This window comes from Balaenoptera borealis, assembly GCF_965194805.1.
Source record: "Balaenoptera borealis genome assembly, chromosome: 6".
Lineage (NCBI taxonomy): Eukaryota > Metazoa > Chordata > Mammalia > Artiodactyla > Balaenopteridae > Balaenoptera > Balaenoptera borealis.
The window spans coordinates 43,474,952-43,495,685 of NC_138863.1; the positions used below are offsets into that span (position 1 = coordinate 43,474,952).

Sequence of the window (20,734 nt, forward strand, 5' to 3'; positions counted from 1 at the left end):
ACCCACTGAGATCTATTGTCTCGTCTGGCCCTGGGGGATTGGGCTGCCAGATGGCTGCTTGGAAGGACCTTGTTCCTATCCAAAGGGCCCCTTAAGGTCGGTGACTGTCCTTGCTACTAAAGCTCTCTTGAGGCCCCTGCAGGTCAGGCAGTGGGGTCTGGGGGGCTGTCCAGGGGCCTTGGGCAGTTCTGTATTCCCTTGGGCAGTTCTGTGCTCCCACACTGGAATCATTCCCCGGAGTCACATCAACTTGGGCTGGGGGTGCTCTGTGAGGCACCCTCAGGCCCACAAGTTGAGACAAACTTCACAGCCATTTCCATTCTGACATCTCGAAGCTTCCTGAAGCTCTACCTGCAACCAGGTGCAGTTACCTCGACACACCTGGGATTTCTGTTGTCTCCTATCCAACAGCTGGGTGGGGGGTGGGGAGGAGATGTCTTTTTTTCTAGGAACAAACTAGCAGCTCGTGTACTCGGTTTCCCCTCTGACATTCAGTGAAACTTATCAGTCTTGACCCATCAAACAATCCTTTGGGGTGGAAGATCTTGTTCCTGCATCATTCTCTCAAATCCATCAACTTGTTCCCTGTAGGGTCTGTACATTTGAACTCAAGTCAGGAAAATACTTCTTTTTCCTCTGAGTCAGGGTGTGGCTCGTACTCTGGCTGTAAAATGGGAGAAGAGCTGGAGGGTTACAAGAAAATACATGAACAAAATCCTCGGGTAATAAGTCAAAGTATCTTGCTACCAGTTGTTTCAATGCCAGCTCAAGATATAAAGGAAGAGATGGGCTGGCCTAGACCTCAGACCAGCCTGGGGCCCGCTGGGGCATGCTCCTTCCCTTCACCCAGTCATACAGTCAGTACTCAGGGATGTGCAGGGGTTGTTTTACACATGCCTGCTCCTGGTGGACAGGCGTGTAGGTTGCTAGAATTGCCACAATGGTCAGGCAGGAGGAGAGACCAGAATAAAATAAAGCCACCTGTGATTATGGAAAAGGGTCCATCTTGCCCTGTCACAACCCTCATTCTACAGGAGAAACATCAGAGAAGACGTCTGGGTATCAAAACCTACGTGCTGTGTTACCTCCTGTTTTATATCACTGTTCCCTTTGTGTTTCTGTCTTCTTTGCCATCAGGCATGTCGCTGGTGTCATTCACCCGTCTGGACATACATGCAAGTGTCACAAAGGTATAAAGTATAAGAAACACATTTTATAAATATTAATATTGTTCTTCTTCGCAAGCCCAATCAATGCCTTTGGGCAAGTCACTTAACCTCTTTATTTATCCATTCATTTAACAAATATTTTTAAGCAACTCATATGTTCTAGGCACAGGGCTCGTTGCTGCAATAGGACAAGAAGCAAAGTAGGCATAGTTGCTACTCTCATGGGGCTTATCATTTCTGGGAGAGACATAAAAATAATTTTTAAAGATCACACAAATATATGATAACTTGTAATAGTCTCTATGAAGGAAAAGTTCACAGAACTCATCTGAGGGCAAAGGAGCTCTTTTTGAGTCAGTGATATTAAGCTGATACCCAAATACAAAAGGTTGAGGAGGAGATAACTGGATAGAGGTCTTGGGGGCTGGCCAAGGGCATTTCAGGTCAAGGAAACAGCATTTTCAAAGGCCCTGAGGTAGAAGGCCGGAGTGGCTAGAAATAGGCATCATGAGGTGAAGCTGGAAGGGTGAGAAAGGCCTCACAGACCATGTTAAGGATTTTTAATATTTTTCTTAAGAACCATGAAAACGTTGTAGGTGTAAATGACACATTCAAATGTGCATTTTAACAGGGAGATCAGCTTGGTGCTTTGTGACCACCTAGAGGGGTGGGATAGGGAGTGTGGGAGGGAGACGCAAGAGAGAGGAGATATGGGGATATATGTATACATACAGCTGATTCACTTTGTTATACAGCAGAAACTAACACACCATTGTAAAACAATTATACTCCAATAAAGATGTTAAAAAATAAATTAATTAATTAAATAAAATCTAAAAAAAAAAACAAGAAAAAAACCAAATGTGCATTTTAAAAAGATCTCTGTGGTTGCTGTGACATCATTGTTTCTTCACCTCACCTCAGCCCCCAATTCTAAGAGCCACATCAACAGTTCAGAACAGTAACTTAGAAATCTTAGTCTGGCCACAACCTCCTATTCTCCCAGGGCTGCAGCAGATACCCCAGGACACCTGTTCATTTATATCATGGAGACCTCCAGTGGCTTTCGCACTCTACTGTCTACACACTCGTCCATCTCTCTCCTCCACTCTCCTCCCTATCTAGCTGAAGGGGATCAGAACCTATCGCCCCAAAATATGCCACTTTGACATATTATTTTGAGCCCAAGGCACTTAAGAAACGGCAGATGTGGGAAGGGCTCTCTGCCGTCCCCCTTTATACCTAAAAGCAAGACATAAATTTCCAGTGAGAAAAATGCCCTCACTGTACCATGAAAAGGGGAACATTCTTATCATGAGAAACAAGATGAATCTGTACAAACAGACCTACTAAGATAGCCCGTATCTTTCATTAGTTCCCCCCATATATTTCCTAATCCTTTTCCCACAGTCTGCTGCCCCTCACCCCAAACCCTTCTTCCTTTGCCTTGTTACATCTCCACAATGTATTGTTCTTTGTTGCTATGGTATATAAGCTCTCAGAACTATCTGCTTCTTTGTGTCTTCAGTTCTTTTCTATGAAGTCTCCTGTGCCACACGAAAATAGTACAACCAAATAAAACTTGTATGCTCTTCTCCTGTTCATCTGTCTTTTGTCTGTTTAATTCTCAGGCCCAGCCACAGGACGCAAGAGGCCAGAGGAAAAGTCTTTCCTCTCTTACATAGCTAAGATTCAGTGGTCCATCATTTAAACCACACTCTTATTAATATCCACAATTACCTTGTCCTAGTCTTTCTTGTATGACATCTGCCCAGCAGAACCTAGCACAGAGCAGAGGGCCTGGCACAGAGCAGATACACAAGAAAAATTTGTGAGTGAATGATTCCAACAGTTCATCATCTCCAAGTAAACTCTGCATCATGAACGTAGCTGCAGAAGATCACATACCTTCCACCTGTGTCACTGTGAGTCAGCGGTCACCAACCTCAGTTGGTTGGGTCCTCATCTTGCTTAGTTAGCACTTTGACTACTTCAAATCTTCCCTCTGAACTCACCTCACCCTCACTCCCTGTCAGCAGATGACACCCTTTGTATTTAAGAGGCATCACAAGCATTGCACAGGAGCTATGCCAACTTCCGGCTGCCAAGTCTGCAAACATACCTGAGTTTGCCTCACCCTTGACCTTCTCATGTGGAAGTTGTCCTTCCTCCCGTGTTCTGGATCCTATCCCCTGCCACCTTCTTAGGAATCTTCCTCTTGCCTAGATTTTCCACATCTCTCTCTCTACTGGCTTTGTTGTATCAGCATTTAAAACTGCTCATGTTTCTCCCCTTTAAAAAAAGCCCTCCCTCCACCTTACCTTCCCAGCCAAATTTCTAGAAAATATTTTTGTTACCAAGGCTGCTGCCCCAGAATCATACCTCTGCCCCTCCCTGAAATAGAAACCCATCACTCTTATCTAAGTTTCAGGAGGAAGCTGCAAAGAGAAAAAAACGAGAACTGGTTAGAAACAACTAGGCCCAAGATGGTGGAAGATTTGACTTGCAGTGACCTTGGGCCTCATTACACACCCACTGTAATGCATTAGCGTGCTAAATGACACACCCACCAGTGCCGTGACAGTTGATGATTGTCATGACAGCAACTAGACATGTCCCTAAGAGGACTGAAAAGGAAAGGTCCAAAGCACACCCCTGTTCTTGGATAAGTCATGAATATTCTACTCTGTTCAATTTCCTCCTTTTTATTTTATTTTTTTAATAGAAAATACATATTTATTATAAAATAATGTTTTTTTCATGATGAGAGTAGAAAAATTACACTATGGGCTCCAGAAGAAGTTCTGGAGCTCAGTCTCTGAGAAATGGGATGAGTGGCTTTTGCATCACTCTGGAAGCACAGCCTCCTGAGGTGCCCCGTGCTCCTGCAGGACGTGGGGCACCGCATACACAGGGAGTGTGTGGCTCAGGTCCTGCTGGAAGCCCAAGGAGCCTACACGGTCCACACAAGATGCTCTGGCCACAGTGATCAAAGGGGAAAACTTGAGGTCAGAAGGGAATTGGTTCTGAGAAGGGCCAGGATGGCGACGGCTTCGCGCCTCCCTATACTGGAGTGTAGAAGAGTCTCTTGGGCTGATGATCCTGGTTTAGAAGATGGTGCCCAGTGGCCTTATGCTTGGTTTGTTCCCCAAGGTGTCTGCACTGAGGAAAAGCTGCAACCTTTCCCAGGACAGCTTGACTCAACGTTTCTCACTGGTATGGCTAAAGTACCAGAGGTATGTGCGTTCTCAGCCTGTGAGGGCTGCTGGCTGAAATTTTTGTACTTCAAATCCTGTCCATACTGGAGAAAGCAGCCAGGGTGAGCACCTCAAGCAGCAGCTCTGAGCCAGAGAAGAAGAGCAAGATGCCGTTCATGATGGCTTCCAGGCGGAGCACGTAGGTCTGCAGCAGCAGGTAATAGGAGGCCATCATGGCAGACGGGAAGGTCAAGGCCACACTAATACCAAGTGGCATCTTTCGTTGGCAGAGGTTTCCCTTTGTACCAAAGAATAGTTGAATTACTTCAATTCCAAGCTAAAGGAAGAGTATCATCACATCCAGTACTAGATTGGCTGTTGGATATGGTAGCAGGAGACCTGCCAATACAAAAGTCAGAGCTTTATCCAGAAATATGAAGAGTTCCAGCAGGAAATAGGTAGCATAATACCACCCGTTCAGAAAGAACAGGATTTCCAGGGGGGTGGAGGACAACCGTTTACCTCCAGAATCTCACCTCACGGTGACATCTCCAGTCCTCCTCCTTTTTATTTTGACCCTCCTATATACTGTATTTGGTGTCTCCGCCCAAACTGGTTTGAGAAATTGATTTGCAAACCAGGTTCCCACTTCTCCATTCTTTGGTCATTGAATAAAGCTTGTGCTGTTCCAGTCTCAGCATCGTTTCGTTATTGGCTGCACAAATCGATTGGAAAAAGAAACTCCCTGGCAGAGACAAGGGGTCTCAGCCCAGGCTAGGACCCAGGCTAGGGTCCAATCAATTGGATTACATTTTTAGTGTAATTATCACCATTTCCTTACCCCACATTCAACTTTTCAACTCACTGCAATCTGGCCTCAGCCTTCAGTGTGCCATAGAAACTGATCCCACCAAAGTCACCAGTGACCTCCTTGTCCCCAAATCCAAAGAACACATTTTAATTCTCAGCTTCCCTTGCTTCTCAGTAGCTCTCAATATTATTGACCCCTTCCTCTTTCATAATCATTTTTGGGGGAGGGGAACTGGGCCTTCTGGTTTTCCTTCTGTACCTGTGACTGTTCCTTCTCTGTTTTCATTACTGACTATTGATTCCTAATCTCTACCAACTTGACAATGGTGGGGTTCCCTAGAGTTCTATCCCAGGACATCTTCCTTTCTCACATTTGACTTTCTCCTTACAAGGTCTCATCGCATTTTCTATTTATATCTGTGTGCTGCTAACACCTGAATCTGAAACAGGAGGGAAGAGGGCAGGGCACAACCTTTAGAAGAATGATATAGCCTAAGGACACAACACAAACTGATTAGAACCAAACAGGTCCAAGATGGCAGACAAGTCAACTTCCACCTCGACCCTGAGCCTCAGTATATGGTCATCGTAACACATCAGCAAGCTAAATGACACACCCACAGGCGCCATGACAGTTCCAAGGCTGACCATAAAGGTCAAAAAGTGGGTGATAGCCCAATTTCTGGAAATCCCCACCCCTTCCCCAAAATACACAGAATACTCCTCCCACTCATTAGCCTATGAAGTTACCCACCCCTAAAAAGCTGAAAACTCCACCCCTTGGTGCCTTTCTCACCTTCTGAGATGGCCCACACTCTGTCTGGGGAATGTATTCGTCTCTAAATAAATCCACTTCTTACCTATCACTTTGTCTCTCACTGAATTATTTCTGTGATGAGACATCAAGAACCTGAGCTTCATTAAGTCCTGCGACCAGGTGTGTGATCTCAGTTAAAAGACTGTGGGTTCAAGTCCCAATCTGAGTTATATGGTTTCAAATCTACGTGAACAACCACAGTCTTTCTTTTGAGCTCCTCATATGTGCTTTCTTAATCGCTCCTCTTGAATATTTTTTAAATGCCTCAAACTCAAAATATCCTGAAATGAACACGTGAACTTTCCTGCAAAACTGCTGCTTCTCTGATGTTCTCTACCTTGGCAAATGGCAATACCATCGATCCTCTTGTTTAAGCCAGAAACCTTGACTCCTCCCTCTCACACACCTAATCAATGAGCTCACACTTCCTGCCGCACTGGGTCAGGCTGCCATCATCATTTTACTAAAACGGTATAAAAGCTTCCCCATGGGTCTCTCCCCATCCAGTCTTATCTCCTCAATCCGGCCTCCCCATTTCAGGCAGAACAACCTTTTTAAAAATGCACATCCGATCATGTCACTTTCCTATTTAAAATACTTTAACGCTTCTTATTGTCCAATAGGCAACCTCTCCAGCTTCCAGCCCCTCTGTCTCACTCTTTCTCCCCTCCGGCTACACTGGAATCTTCTCAGTCGTTTGAATTGAGCAGGCTCCTGCCCACTTAGGGGTCCATACAAATGATGTTTCTTTCACTTGGAATGCTTAGCCACCCTCCTTTTGGCTAATTACCTGATTACCTCCCATTATCACTTCTTCTTGGAAGCCTTCCCTGACCCCCCCACTAGGTTAGATCCACCTGTCTCACATTCCTGTAAGACCTGGTACTTGGCACACTTGTAATTGTCTACTTTTATGTCATTACTTGTTTCATGTTTACCTTCCCAGCTAGATTACAAGCTTCGTGAGGGTGAGGCTAGTACCTGCTTTGCCCGTATTGGCAGCAACAGCAGCACCTAGAGAAGGAACTAGCTCACTGCAGATGCTAAATCCGCATTTCTTCTTCTAATGACCAGCTTACACATAGCTAATAGTAGTTTCTTTACCTTAGCATCTAAAACTGAAACTGGGGAACTTCCCTGGCTGTCTAGTGGTTAAGACGCCGTGCTTCCAACGCAGGGGGCTCGGGTTCGAACCCTGGTCGGGGAACTACGATCCACCCTGGTGGGTGTCTGACAGCTCCTCAGCTCGCCGGGGATGCAAAGCTGGGGCCTAGGAAACTGAAGACCACTACTTGAATCTTTTCGTCAAGGGTGCTGACGGCATGATCAGAAGCGTTCCCACCCACGCCCCTCATTTAGAGGCGCTAATGCCACCTAGTGGACAGAGTTAGTGCGCCGTCTTGGATCCTCCACTTCTTAATATTTATCGCTAACACAGCTCCATGTTCTTGTGGGTTTTAGGAACTTGTTAATAGATCGTTATGCAATGATATACTTAGGCACTACGCTATTCTCCTCAGGGATGAACACTTTGTCTTTCTTTAATTGCATTTAATTTTTATTGAGTCTACATTGAAGTTTGATAAATGCAAATAGAAAAAACTTCTTTGGTCATTGTCATTCAGCACTTTTTCCTTTTTCATAACAAGAAAGGCAAAATTATTATGCAGGAAGACTCAAATTCTGCACCTCAGTTTCTGTATTTTAAAATGGTAATAATAGTAGCATTTACCTCAGAGGATTATGGTGAGAATCACATAAATTAATCTGTATAAAATGATAAAAAAGTACCCAGCACACAATAAACATTCAGTAAGTGTTACCTATCTATTATTTATACTGTTCCACAGGGAAATTGGATACTTTTCTAGAGTGTTAAAACAAAGATAAACATTTCAATTTCTGCCATGCTCCAGAGTCATTCCTTTTGAAAACAAAGATGGCATAATTGAGAAGCTTAACTATTACAACTAGGCATAAAGTTATGGATTAAAGTTTTCATTCATTCTGTAAGTCTTTCCTGAGTCTCTACTATATGCAGAAATGCTGGAAAGCAATGGGAGGGACACGAGTCGCTGACCCCAAAGAACGCAGAGTCTAGGGACAGAATTAATGTGTTGACCAAACAAATAACCTGAGAGTGATATGTGCTGTCAGGAGCGTGCAGGGGCCCTGTGAGCAGACAGTGGAGGCAACTAATGCAGTTTTTTTTTTAATTGAAGTATAATTGACATACATTATTATATTCATTTCAGGTGTACCACATAGTGAATTGATATTTTTATACATTATGAAATAATCACCATGATAAGTCTTGTTACCAGTTGTCACCATACAAAGTTATTACAATATTATTGACTATAATCCCTTTACCATACATTACATACCCATGAGTTATTTTGTAATTGGAAGTTTGTACCTTTTAATCCTTTTCCCCTATTTCACCCATCCCCTCACCCTCCTCCCCCTTTCTGGCAACCACCAGATTGTTCATTGTATCTATGAGTCTGTTTCTCTTTTGATGTCTTTTCTCATTTGTTTTGTTTTTTAGATTCTACATATAAGTGAAATCGTGCAATACTTGTCTTTCTCCATCTGACTTATTTCACTTCATGTAATATCCTCTAGGTCCATCCATGTTGTAGCCAATGGCAAGCTTTCATTCTTATTTTACTGCTGAGTAATATTCCATTGTGAGATACATAAATGTAGCCATCTGTCTTTTTTAGCCATTCATCTATTGGTGGACACATACGTTGCTTCTGTATCTTGGCTATTGCAAATCATGTTGCAATGAACATTGGGGTGCATATATCTTTTGGAATTAGTGTTTTCATTTTCTTTGTATAAATACCTGGAAGTGGAATTGCTAGTTTGTATCACCGTTCCATTTTTAATTTTTTGAGGAAACTCCATACTGTTTTCCATAGTAGTAGTACCAATTTACATTACCAACAAAAGTGCACAACAGTTCTCTTTTCTCCATGTTCATTCTCACCAACACTTATTATTAGGTTTTTTTGTTTTGCTTTTTTTTTTTTTTTTGACCATGCCACGTGGCTTGTGGGACCTTAGTTCCCTGACAAGGGACTGAACCTGGGCCACAGCAGTGAAAGTGCCAAGTCCTAACCACTGGACCACCAGGGAATTCCCTATTTGTTGTCTTTTTTTTTTTTTAATTGATTAATTAATTAATTTATTTTTGGCTGTGTTGGGTCTTCGTTTCTGTGCCAAGGCTTTCTCTAGTTGTGGCAAGCGGGGGCCACTCTTCATCGCGGTGCGCGGGCCTCTCACTATCGCGGCCTCTCTTGTTGCGGAGCACAGGCTCCAGACGCGCAGGCTCAGTAGTTGTGGCTCACGGGCCTAGTTGCTCCGCGGCATGTGGGATCTTCCCAGACCAGGGCTCGAACCCATGTCCCCTGCATTAGCAGGCAGACTCTCAACCACTGCGCCACCAGGGAAGCCCTGTTGTCTTTTTGACGATAGCCATTCTGACAGGTGTGAGCTGATATCTCACTTTTTGATTTGCATTTCCCTGATGGTGATGTTGAGCATCTTTTTATATGCCTGTTGGCCATCTGTATGTCTTCTTTGCAAAAATGTCTACTCAGGTCCTCTGCCCATTTTTTAATCAAATTGTTTGTTTTTTTGATATTGAATTGTCTGAATTCCTTATATATTTTGGATACTAGCCCCTTATCAGTCATACCATCTGCAATTATCTTCTCCCATTCAGTAGGCTGCCTTTTGTTTTGTTGCTGGTTTCCTTCACTGTGCAAAAGCTTTTCAGTACGGTCCTATTTGTTTATTTTTGCTTTTGTTTCCCTTGCCTGAGGAGACATATCCAGAAAAATACTCCTATAACTGATATCAAAGAGCATACTGTCTATATTTTCTCCCAGGACAATATATGGTTTCAGGTCTTATATTTAAGTCTTTAATCCATTTTGAGTTTATTTTTGTATTGGTGTAAAAAACTGGTCTAGTTTCATTCTTTTGTATGTAGCTGTCCAGTTTTCCCAACACCATTTATTGAAGAAACTCTCATTTCATCATTGTTTATTCTTGCCTCCTTTGTCATAGATTAATTGACTATATAAACATGGGTTTATCTCTGGGCTTTCTATTCTGTTGCATTGATCTATGTGTCTGTTTTTGTGCCAGTATTACACTATTTTGATTACTATAGTTTTGTGATATACTTTGAAATCAGGGAGCATGATGCCTCTAGCTTTGTTTTTCTTTCTCAAGATTGCTTTGGCTATTTGGGGTCTTTTGTGGTCCCACACAAATTTTAGAATTATTTTGTTCTAGTTCTGTGATGCCATGGGTATTTTGATAAGGATCATACTGAATCTGTAGATTGCTTTGGGCGGTATGGAAATTTTAACAATATTCTTTCAATCCATGAGCACAGTATATCTTTCCATTTATTTGTGTCACCAAATGAATTCAGTAAAGTTGCAAGATATAAAATATACAGAAATCTGTTGTGTTTCAATACACTAATAACGAACTATCAGAAAGAGAAATTAAGAAAACAATCCTCATGCAGTTTTATGGGAAAGGCTGGTAACAGATGAGGTTGGAGTTGGAGAGATGGACTTTGTCTCTGGCAGCCCCATGGATGCCTGCTCCCCTCCTGGAGGCATCTTCCTCTTCGAGATAACTTCCTTTACCACCTTAAAACTCTGCTCTCTCTTTTCGGGTAACTGCCAACAAATCCATGTTAATATGTGAACAATCACATTTTAAGCTGTTACCTAGGAACATGTTTCTTCCAAGGGGTATATGCATTTTAAGGAAGAACTCTAGATCTTCTCACAGTTTGTGCCCCAGACCAAAAGATCACCAAACGTCCTTTTTGACCTTAAGATTCTTAAACTTAGTTCAACAGCACAGTCTACAGGATGGTGGCCAAATGATCATCAGGAAAAAAAAAAATTAACAATGAACTTTAGTAAACAACACCATTTCGTGTGCTCATAGATGTGAAAGTATTTTGAAAGAAGAAAAAAGCGCTATGCAAATGTAGGATATTATTTCCCTCTCTGTATGCATACTCGCTCTTTCATGCCATGGGTATTGAAAGATTCAATTTGGGACTGTGTTTCTGGCCCTGGGTCTAGATATCATGGTCATAACAGCTGTCATATAAATGAGCTGCATAAACCAGGGTTGCTTGTATGAGATAAATACTGCCTGAATTTCTGAAAAGATCTCTCTGGATTAAACATTGGGTTGAAAGACTTTAATTATATCTGTGTTACTCTTCAATACCAAATAATATCACAATTCATCAACAGCCTTTTGTTCTTCCAATTTAAACATAAAATTGTATTTTGTCATTTTTGTCAGCTTATCTATCTGCTTCCTGTCTGCTTCTGTCCTTCCCCTCCCCACCATCAATCATCAGGAGGTAAAAAATAAAAATAAAGCAAAATCCTCCTATTCAAAGAGCAAGACTCCAGAGTAGAAGTATATAGTCAAATAAAATTAATGGCTGGGTGAACAGTGATGCAGAAGGAATGCGTCAACCCATCAAGGTGGCCACAAAATCCTGAATGTCATATCCTGTTAGGATTAAGTCACAGGTCCTCATCTAGTATTGGAGAGTAGATCTTAAGATCTTACCTCCTCAAATCCCCAAACCACCAAATCCCTCTATGCACTAGGCTTCCCACCTCACATTTGTCAGAATTTCCACTGGGGAAGACAGAGCAACAGAGCTACTCCCCTCAGGGTCCCCATTCATGCCCTCCCTCCTTTCCCCAGTCTGTTCAATTAGTTTGGAGATAAATAGCATCTGCTCCTCAGAATAAGATAGGGGACCTGTTACAAACTATTTGAGACCTTCCCAAGTTTCCCAGTCCATTAGGAAAGTAATACAGTATTAGCAGGGTGCCTAGTACTGAGCTTTTGCATAATAGGCACTAAATAAATATTAGTTTAATTGAACTGAATAGTCTAAGAGGCCACAGCCAAGCAGAGGCATGAGGAACCACAGGGGCCTGTTTGGATTCTACCGCTGATGAACACGGCTAATTTATCCAAGACATTTTGTCTCCCGATAACTGGCTTTCCTAGACTGTCAAATAGTTTGTTGAGCAACCAGTCTGGTTCAAACTAAGGAAAATGCTCAACTAAATGACTAAAAAGGTGGGAGGAGCTATTGACTCTCAAAAGAGGACTTAAATTAAACTGACAATCACTGTATTTCACCTCTATTTTCACAAGTGGTCACTTTGTATTTTCTTAAAAACTCCTGCTGTGTGATTGATTTCTGATCCAATGTGTTGAACCAGTTTCCAAGTCTAGCTGGTGTAGCATGAGTGGTCTCCTGGCTGAAGAATGCTTCTTCCAAACCACTCTGCTTTGCTCACATTGCTCAATCCAGGTCAGCATGAGGGCCTGGGGGAGTACCCAGGCTCCCCTTCTAGTGAGTGGCTGTTTCCAGCCAACCACAAATTACAAGTTAATTGCTCTAGTGGCAATAATACTGGCTAATTCAACCCCTTATTTTAAAGTTAAAAATCTCTTTAGTGTAGACAGCCTTAAATTAACTACAATTTGTAAACATTGCCCAAATTGTTGGGTCTTTCCAAAGTCATTCTGAAAACAATAGTGATGTTGTACAAATTACAAAAAGATGACATTTTTGTTTTAAAAAATATGGGGAAAATCTGGGTGGGGTGAATTAAAAAAGGAAATTCAAGACACTATGGCCTGGAGGGAAGGACTTGTTTTGGAATTAAAAAAAACCAAGATCTGAGGATTGGTTCATCTGCCTAGTAGGATCGTAAAGTACCACACCTTAAACATCATTCAAAAGTACCTGGCTTTTATTTACTTATCTTTAAAAGTCACAGAATAGACCTTCTAGGAAGGAGACATATGGGTTTGTTTTTCCCTATTCCCTGGAAACCACAGGGAACCACCAGCCATCAAGGGTCAAAATTCAAACTATTTCTATCAATAAACTAAACAAAGAGTTTTAGTATTAGAAACATCACAGAGGGCAAATTTCTAAAGAAGCTCTTACTATATATTTCTTTTAAATCGTTCCTTGGTTTCAGCAACTCTGCCTTTGAAATAGTTCATATTGATCCTCTCCTCTCCCTATTGCCCTAATCCATGTTCTCATGAACTCTTTTCTAGATTATGACAATCACCTCTAAACAGTCTCCCTCCTTTCAGGCTTGTTCCTGCATCAATCTTTCTTCTACAAGGATGTCACAAATCAAAATATAAAGTGCAAAACCAAACAAAGGTAAAAAACAATGAATATATGTATATGTATAACTGAATCACTTTGCTGTACACCTGAAACTAACAACATTGTAAATCAACTATACTCCAATAAAATAAAAACAAAAAACAGAACAACAAAAAAACCAAACAAAGTTAAGTGATATATTGTTTAGGGATCTATACATAGGAGGTGAAGTAACTCTTCAAAAAAACAAGGGAATAATGAACACCAAGTATAGGATAGTGGTAATCTCTTAGGAGAGGCAAGGAGATGACACAGGAAAGAAGTGTACAAGTAGAGCAATGGAGCTGGAAATGTTTTAGTCCTTAAGTTGGATAAAAATGTTTTACTTCTTCTATTGGATGACGAGTTCACGAGTATCCATTCTACTATTCTGATTCATAATTTATATATGTGATATATATTCTTTTTAAAGTAATTAAATATTACATAATAAACTATTTTAAGTGAGGTGAGTTAGAGTCGTTTGAAGGAAAGTGTTAAATGAACATTGGTACAGATATTATGCATTATATATGGTGATAATGTGAAAGTGGTAGAAACATGACCAAAACTTAGGAAATATAGGCCTATGGAAAAAAAATCCATATTTCTTAGCAGATCATAAAAAGGGTAGTCTGGCTCAAGTGTACTTTTCTAGCAATTTCCTCTCACTGCCTCCCTCCCAAATGTACCAAACAAACCATAATCTCTCATGTTTTGGGGCTCTTGCATGCGCTGTTTCCTCCTCCTGAACTCTCCACCTACCTCTCTCTGCTTGATGAATTCCTACTCATTCTGAAAGACTCAGATTAGATTTTACCTTCCCCAGGGTACTGAGGTACCCTACCACAGCCTCCAGGCAGAGTTATTTCCCCTTTACCTTTCCAGAGTGTTCTGTTACCCATCCTCTGTTATTGCACTCATAAATTGTAGGCTTGTTTGATGTTTACCAATCTCTCCATCTAAATGATAAGTTCCTTGAGGCCAAAACTTACTCAACTTTGCACCTTCAGTACCCAGGGCAGTGCACAGCATCCAGAAGGTGTTACTCCATAAGTAACTGAGGACTGATCTCAACAAAGAGCCAGGAGTACATCAGTAAGCCTTCCCTTGCTTGAGTTGCACTGTGACCTCCAGCTCACTTAGACTCTCAAAGAATATAGCAATTTGAAGACTAATTCTGCAGTCAAAGGGTGGTTAAAGACAAATAAGCCAACACACCGAGGAGAGAAAAGTTTACAGAGGCAGAAAGCCACTGAACCCAGAGTGTTCTCAAAGCAGGAAGCTGCACTAGAGAGGGACTGAGAAACTGTCATTTAAACACACACCGCTACTCTCCATGGGCAGGCACGCATACAGAAATGACTGGAACCTTTTGTCATTAGCTCACAGAAGCTTCCAGAGCTTCAAAGATTGAGGGAGACTGACAATGGGGTAGGGGATTAGCAGAGGAATATAACAGACGAAAAGGAGAAGAAACTTGGTCTTACTACCAATTCAGTGAACATCCACCCACCATGGCAACTCAGAATGAGGAGAAGTTGGCATGAGCTGTAGCCACATCAGGACCACTGACCTCTGAAGCAGGCGTTCAGAGAACAATGATGCCTGCATTATTAGACTACGATGAATAGAGCTGGGTTTAGGTAAAAACAGTAGATTAAGGGCAGCTTGTCTTGAAAGCCTTTCCATTTTTCTTCACCATTCATTCAACAATGATTTACTGAGCACAATTATTTGACAGGCATGGTACAAGGTGCTATGAGACCTCAAAGATGATTAAGATTTAGTCTTTCCTTCAATGAATTCACAGCCTACAGGGGGGCAAATGTGACATCTGTACAAATAATTACAATATAATTTAGAATTAATAATTATCCTATGTGAAGTATAAACCAAGAAATGTGGAAACACAGAGGAGAGGAAGCTAAGTCTCAATTTAAAGATACTGACAAAGAAGGAATAACTAAAGGACGTGACATATCATTTGAATAGTGAAGAAGGAGTGGAATTTTAACAGATATGGACAGAAATGAGATGTTCAAGAAAGAAGGAAAATGTGAGCATGGAGCAAATTCTGAGAATCTAGTGCACCCTTTTCATTCTGAAAGAATTAGTCCAGAAATCTTTGAGACTGTCCCAAATAACAAATACTCCTCGGGCATATAATACCTCTTTATACCACTTAAGAGAATTAGGCCACAACAGAGAAAAATAAAGGGCATATACCAGCCCCACAACTGTACACCATAGCAAAAATTATATATTGCTAAATGATGTGGGCTTTCATCATTGAATGCAATAATAGATAATACAAATGTGGAACTGGTTTTTTCAACTTATTTCGAAAAGGGCCTCGGGGGTGTGGGATTGGACTAATCATAATTCATGGTTCATGATACTACTCTTCCTTGGCTAATGCATGAAAACCCTTATTTAATTGCTTGTTAGTTGGGTAGTTATTTTTAATAATGTAACAATTTCTGATTTTGGCAAAAATAACAGAGTAACTGGTACTGGACTTATGCTCCCACTGTAAACAACTAGAAAGTTGGACAAAATATAGGGAAAAACCCCCAAGCTTTCAGATATTGGAAAACAAGCTGTTCAGTTAAGTGACCCCTGAGGAAAGGCAATCAAATAAAATGGTCCTATGCTCACTCTGGCTTTCTACATGGAGGTACTTTCCAGACCATACCACAAGGTAGAGGAACCCAAACAGAGTACAGAAGTTGAGTAATGAGTTGAGGAGACAAAAATCAGAAAGACAGCAAAATCCAGACATACAACAATGCAAAATGACAATTTCCAGCATCCATTTAAAAAATATTAGACATGAGAAGAAACAAGAAAATGTGACCTATGACCAGGAGAAAAGTTGTTGAAAATAGAATAATAATTTCTTGTCAAAAATAACATAAGCCAGAAGATAATATTTCTAACACACTGAAAAGCAAAACATGCTTGAAAGTGCTGAAAGTAAAAAGCTGTCAACATAGAATTCTATATCTACCAGAAATATCTTTCTAAAATGAAGGCTATGGCCATTACGGAGTAACAGGGACTGGGTTTGCCCTCCTGTATTAAACCACTTAAAAAAACAGGCAAAATATATGAGCCAATGATTTTTAGACAGTGAACAATAGTCAGTGCAGGACAATGACCATTGAGAAAGGCTAAACAAACCAGGTTAAGTTCTGTGATCACTCCAGAGACTCATTCCAGGCCACATTACAGGCAGGAAAAACTCAAGAGTCTGGTGGGATTGGGATGAGACCTCAAACAATGTGCCCAACATGAACACAAAAATAATGAGGAAAGAAAGGGAAGGTATTTTAAAATCAAAATCAAACTGCTAAGACTGAAAACTATAATATATGAAATGAAAAATTACTGGATGGGATTAACCGCAGTCTAGGTACTTCAGAAGAAAGCATTAGTTAATTTGAGGACATAGAAGTATCCAAAATAAAATACACACAGAAAAAAAAAGACTGAAGAAAAAATTAACAGAGCATTAATAATCTTTGAGACAATATCAAATTACCTAAAATATATGCAATTGCAATTCCAGAAGCAGATGAGAGAGATGGGGGTGACAAAAAAAATTTTTTTGAAGAAATAATGTCTGAAATTTCAGAGGGGAAAAAAGAAACATCACATGAGACAAATAGAACACAGAGACCAAGATGGTAGATTTAAGTCCAACAATGACAATAATAAATATAATTGGTAAAAACACTCCAATTAAAAAGCAAAACTGTCACACTTGATAGAAAAACAACCCCCAGCTATTTTCTGTCTGCAAGAAATGCACTCTAAATGTAAAGATATAGACAAATTAAATTTGAAAGATGAAATAAGATATACCATGCCAACACCAATCAAAGGAAAGCTGGAATAGAGATATAAATATCAGATGAAGTTCATTTCAGTAAAAGGAATATTATGAGGGATAAGAAAGGAAATTTCACAATAATCAAGGAATCAATTCATTAAGTGAACATAAAAATTCTAAATGCATATGAAACTAATAACAGGGCTTTGAATATACAATGCAAAAACTGACAGAACTAAAAGAAATAGACAAATCTATAATTTTTCAATACTGCACTCTCAATAATTGATAGAAATGACAGGCAGACACAAAATCAGGGAGAACACAGAAGATCTGAACTGCACCATTAAACAAGTTGCTCTAGTCAATGATTATAGAACAACTCATATTCACTAAGCCATGAGATATCTATCCTATCATACAGAAATTACCCATATCAAGAAAAAAAGAGAAAGGATATTACTACTGATCCTACAGACATTAAAATGATAATAAAAGAATATTAATAATTTTATGCAAATACATTTCAAAACTAAAATGAAATAGGAACATTCGTTGAAAGACTCAACAACCAAAGCTCACTTAAGAATAAACAGATAACCTGAATAGCCCTATATATAATTAAAAATTGAATTTGTAGTTAAGAATGTTCTCACAAAGAAAATTCCAAGCCCGGATGACTTCTCTGGTGAATTCTACAAAGATTTAAGGAAGAAATAATGCCAATTCTACACAAACTCTTCCAGAAACTCCAGATGTGAAAATTCTTTCCAACTCATTCCATAAAGTTAGTTTTACCCTGATACTAAAACCAGACAAACGTTACAAGAAAGGAAAAAAAAAAAAAGACCAATATTCCTCAAGAAACAAATGCAAAAAATTTTTAAATATTAGCAAAACAAATCCAACCATAGTTCAACCATACATAAAAAGGATAACATATCATGAATAAGTAGAGTTTATCCCAGGCCAAAGGAACAATACAAATGGAAAAGTATGTATCCTACACCACATACAAAAATCATCTCAAGATGAATTAAGGGTTTAAATACAAAAAAGAAAACTTTAAAATTCATGGTAGAAAATAAAAGAAAATTATTTAGACCTTCAAATAGGGAAAGATTTCTTGTATAAGATATTTTCTTAAAAAGCATCTGCTATAAACATTGATAAATTATATTAAAATTAGTATATTTTGTTCATCAAAAGATATCTTCAAGAAAATGAAGAGTAAAGTAAAATGGAGATAAAATATTTGCAATACACATATAATTAGTCTCAAAAATATAAAAAGAGTTTCTACCAATCAATAAGAAAAAACACATAAAATTAGATAAAATAACAAAAGAAACCTTAAAACATTTGCCAGGAGCAGAAACACATACATCCAGTAAACATATGAGGAAATGTTCAGTATCATTAGTAAATAAAACCCAACTCACACTCACTAAGCCATGAGACAGTTTATTATCTTACACAACAAGAAGGTTATGTGTAGTGTGGGTCTCAGGCAGGCCACACACAAGTTCGACTTCCCTTCTCTGTGCTCTCCAGGTGCCTCCCTCCTCCTTACTTCTACTCCATCCTTCCCATAAGAAAAGATACTCTTTCTTCCACATGACTCTTTTCAGGAGTAAGAAAATCTTTGTTCCCTTTATATCCTATTGGCCAGGATTGAGTCATTTGCTCCATCCTGATCAAATTGCTAGAAGGGGAGTGAGAATACCATGCTTGGTTTAGACTCATGACTCACTCAAAGAGTTGTGGAGTCAACACCACATCCCCTGCACAAGGGACTGCAGAGATATATGGCTGTAGCACAAACAGAATGAGGTAGTGAATGGCAATAGTTGAGGTACTGGAAGCTAAAGGAGAGAGAGACTGTTTCCAGAAGGACCGTGGTCAAAGGTGTCAAACACTACAGAGAGGTTACTTGAAGGAACTTGTCAAAGTGCCCATTGAAATTACTTTCGGGAGATTACTGGGGCTCTGAGAGGGTAGTTTTAGTCATGATGGGTGAAGTCAGGTTTTAGAGGCTTGAAGACTAAGTGAGAGATGAAGATGGAAAGATCACAAGTGTAGATATTCTTACAAGAAGTTAGATGGTAAATGGGGAGAGACAAGGGGTTGACAGCAACACCCTGGTTACCAAGTGCTCTGAGAGTGGAATCACTCAACCTGGGCTGGTCCTAGTTAATAATATGGTATTGCATATTTGAACATTGGTAAGAGTAAATCTTAAAAGTTCTCATCACAAGAAAAAAAAATTTGTAACTATGTATGGTGACGAATGTTACCTAGACTAATTGTGGTGGTCATTTTGCAATGTATACAAATGTTGAATCATTACGTTGTATACCTGAAACAAACATAATGCTATGTGTCGATTACACCTTAAGTTTAAAATTCTTTTAAAAAATGGAAAATAAATTTTAAAAGAAAGGAAGAAAGAAAAAGACCCCGAAACAATGGACCTCAGGGCAAGAGACCCCTGGAGCCAAGCGGGGCCACAATCTCTTGCTTGCCACCATCCTTCCCAGCCCCCCATCCCCCCCCCCCCCCCCCCCCGTTATGGTCCTGCCTGGCTCTGTGACAGCAGAGTTACCCACAGCTTCTAGAACGAAGCCTGGGAGGTACTCAGTGATGACTGTTAACTACTTTCTTGGCTTAAAAGTGATTATGGAGACAAAGGGGCTTTCCTATTCCTGTCAGCATGGTCAGGTCCTCATTCGTGGACCAGGTCCAGTTCTGAGAGCCACAGCTGAGAAGAGAAGCAGGGCATGTGGCCGGGGCACACAAAGGAGACCATGATTAAAGGGTTGGAAAAGAGAGCCTGTGAGGCAGGTTTTAAGGAACTGGATTTTTTCCTAGAAAAAAAGAGGCTAGAGGATGACTCAATTGTCATCTTAAGTGTCTGAGGGGTAATTACGACGGGAGTGATACCCAGCTCCTCTCCATCCCAAACCCACCCGAGGAGCCGTATTTATCCTGTGGCAGGAGGAAGGCAGCCGAACGATACGGAGCGTTTCACTTTAGTAAAAACTGACGTTCACAGAAGCCTCCATCTGCCTCAGGCCATCACGAGGGTCAGGCTAGACTTTCTGTCTAAAACTCAAAAAATAAACTGGGTGACTGCTGGAATTTTTCTCCAACTTTAATTCTTAATGTCCTCCTCTACCATATTCTCTTTTATTTCCATAGGCTTATCAGAACAAAGTTAGCAAAAGCTTTCTCGAATGAGGAAACATGTTATGAATCACTTAAAATTCTCTTTAGCCACATCTATCCTTGAAGTAACCACAGTAAAAAATGTATGTATACGCTTTCTAAGCAGACAATTAGAACACAGCTGGGAAAATATTTAAGATTTTTATTTTTCCCTCAAGTTAGCGTCTTACCAGTCAAATTGCTATGGGTATAGTTTGCTCAACAGACTCGAGAATCATTTGGAGGTCTAATTCAAGCACAGGGCTTATAAAAAATATTCCCTAGATCATCCGTTCTTAGTTGCTTTTGTTTAAAGATAATGGCAGGGGTTTCCCAGGTGGTGCAGTGGTTAAGAGTCCGCCTGCCAATGCAGGGGACATGGGTTCGGGCCCTGGTCCAGGAGGATCCCACATGCCTCGGAGCAACTAAGCCCCAGCGCCA

The 20,734-nt window shown here is 40.4% G+C and overlaps 2 pseudogenes across 2 annotated transcripts in view; both read right to left on the reverse strand.

Annotated features, from left to right (window-relative positions):
* Positions 1-3,871: 3,871 nt before the first annotated feature.
* On the reverse strand, positions 3,872-5,067 carry LOC309630939 (transmembrane protein 216 pseudogene; annotated as a pseudogene). Its single transcript has 2 exons — positions 5,016-5,067; positions 3,872-4,897 (listed from the first exon to the last, which is right to left on the reverse strand). The product of its transcript is annotated as a transmembrane protein 216 pseudogene (transcript).
* LOC309631221 (endonuclease V pseudogene) overlaps positions 3,872-20,734 on the reverse strand; it is a 434,994-nt pseudogene continuing 418,131 nt past the window's right edge. Inside the window, exon 2 of the transcript XR_014249519.1 lies at positions 3,872-9,879. The product of XR_014249519.1 is annotated as an endonuclease V pseudogene (transcript). The remainder of the gene's footprint in view (positions 9,880-20,734) is intronic.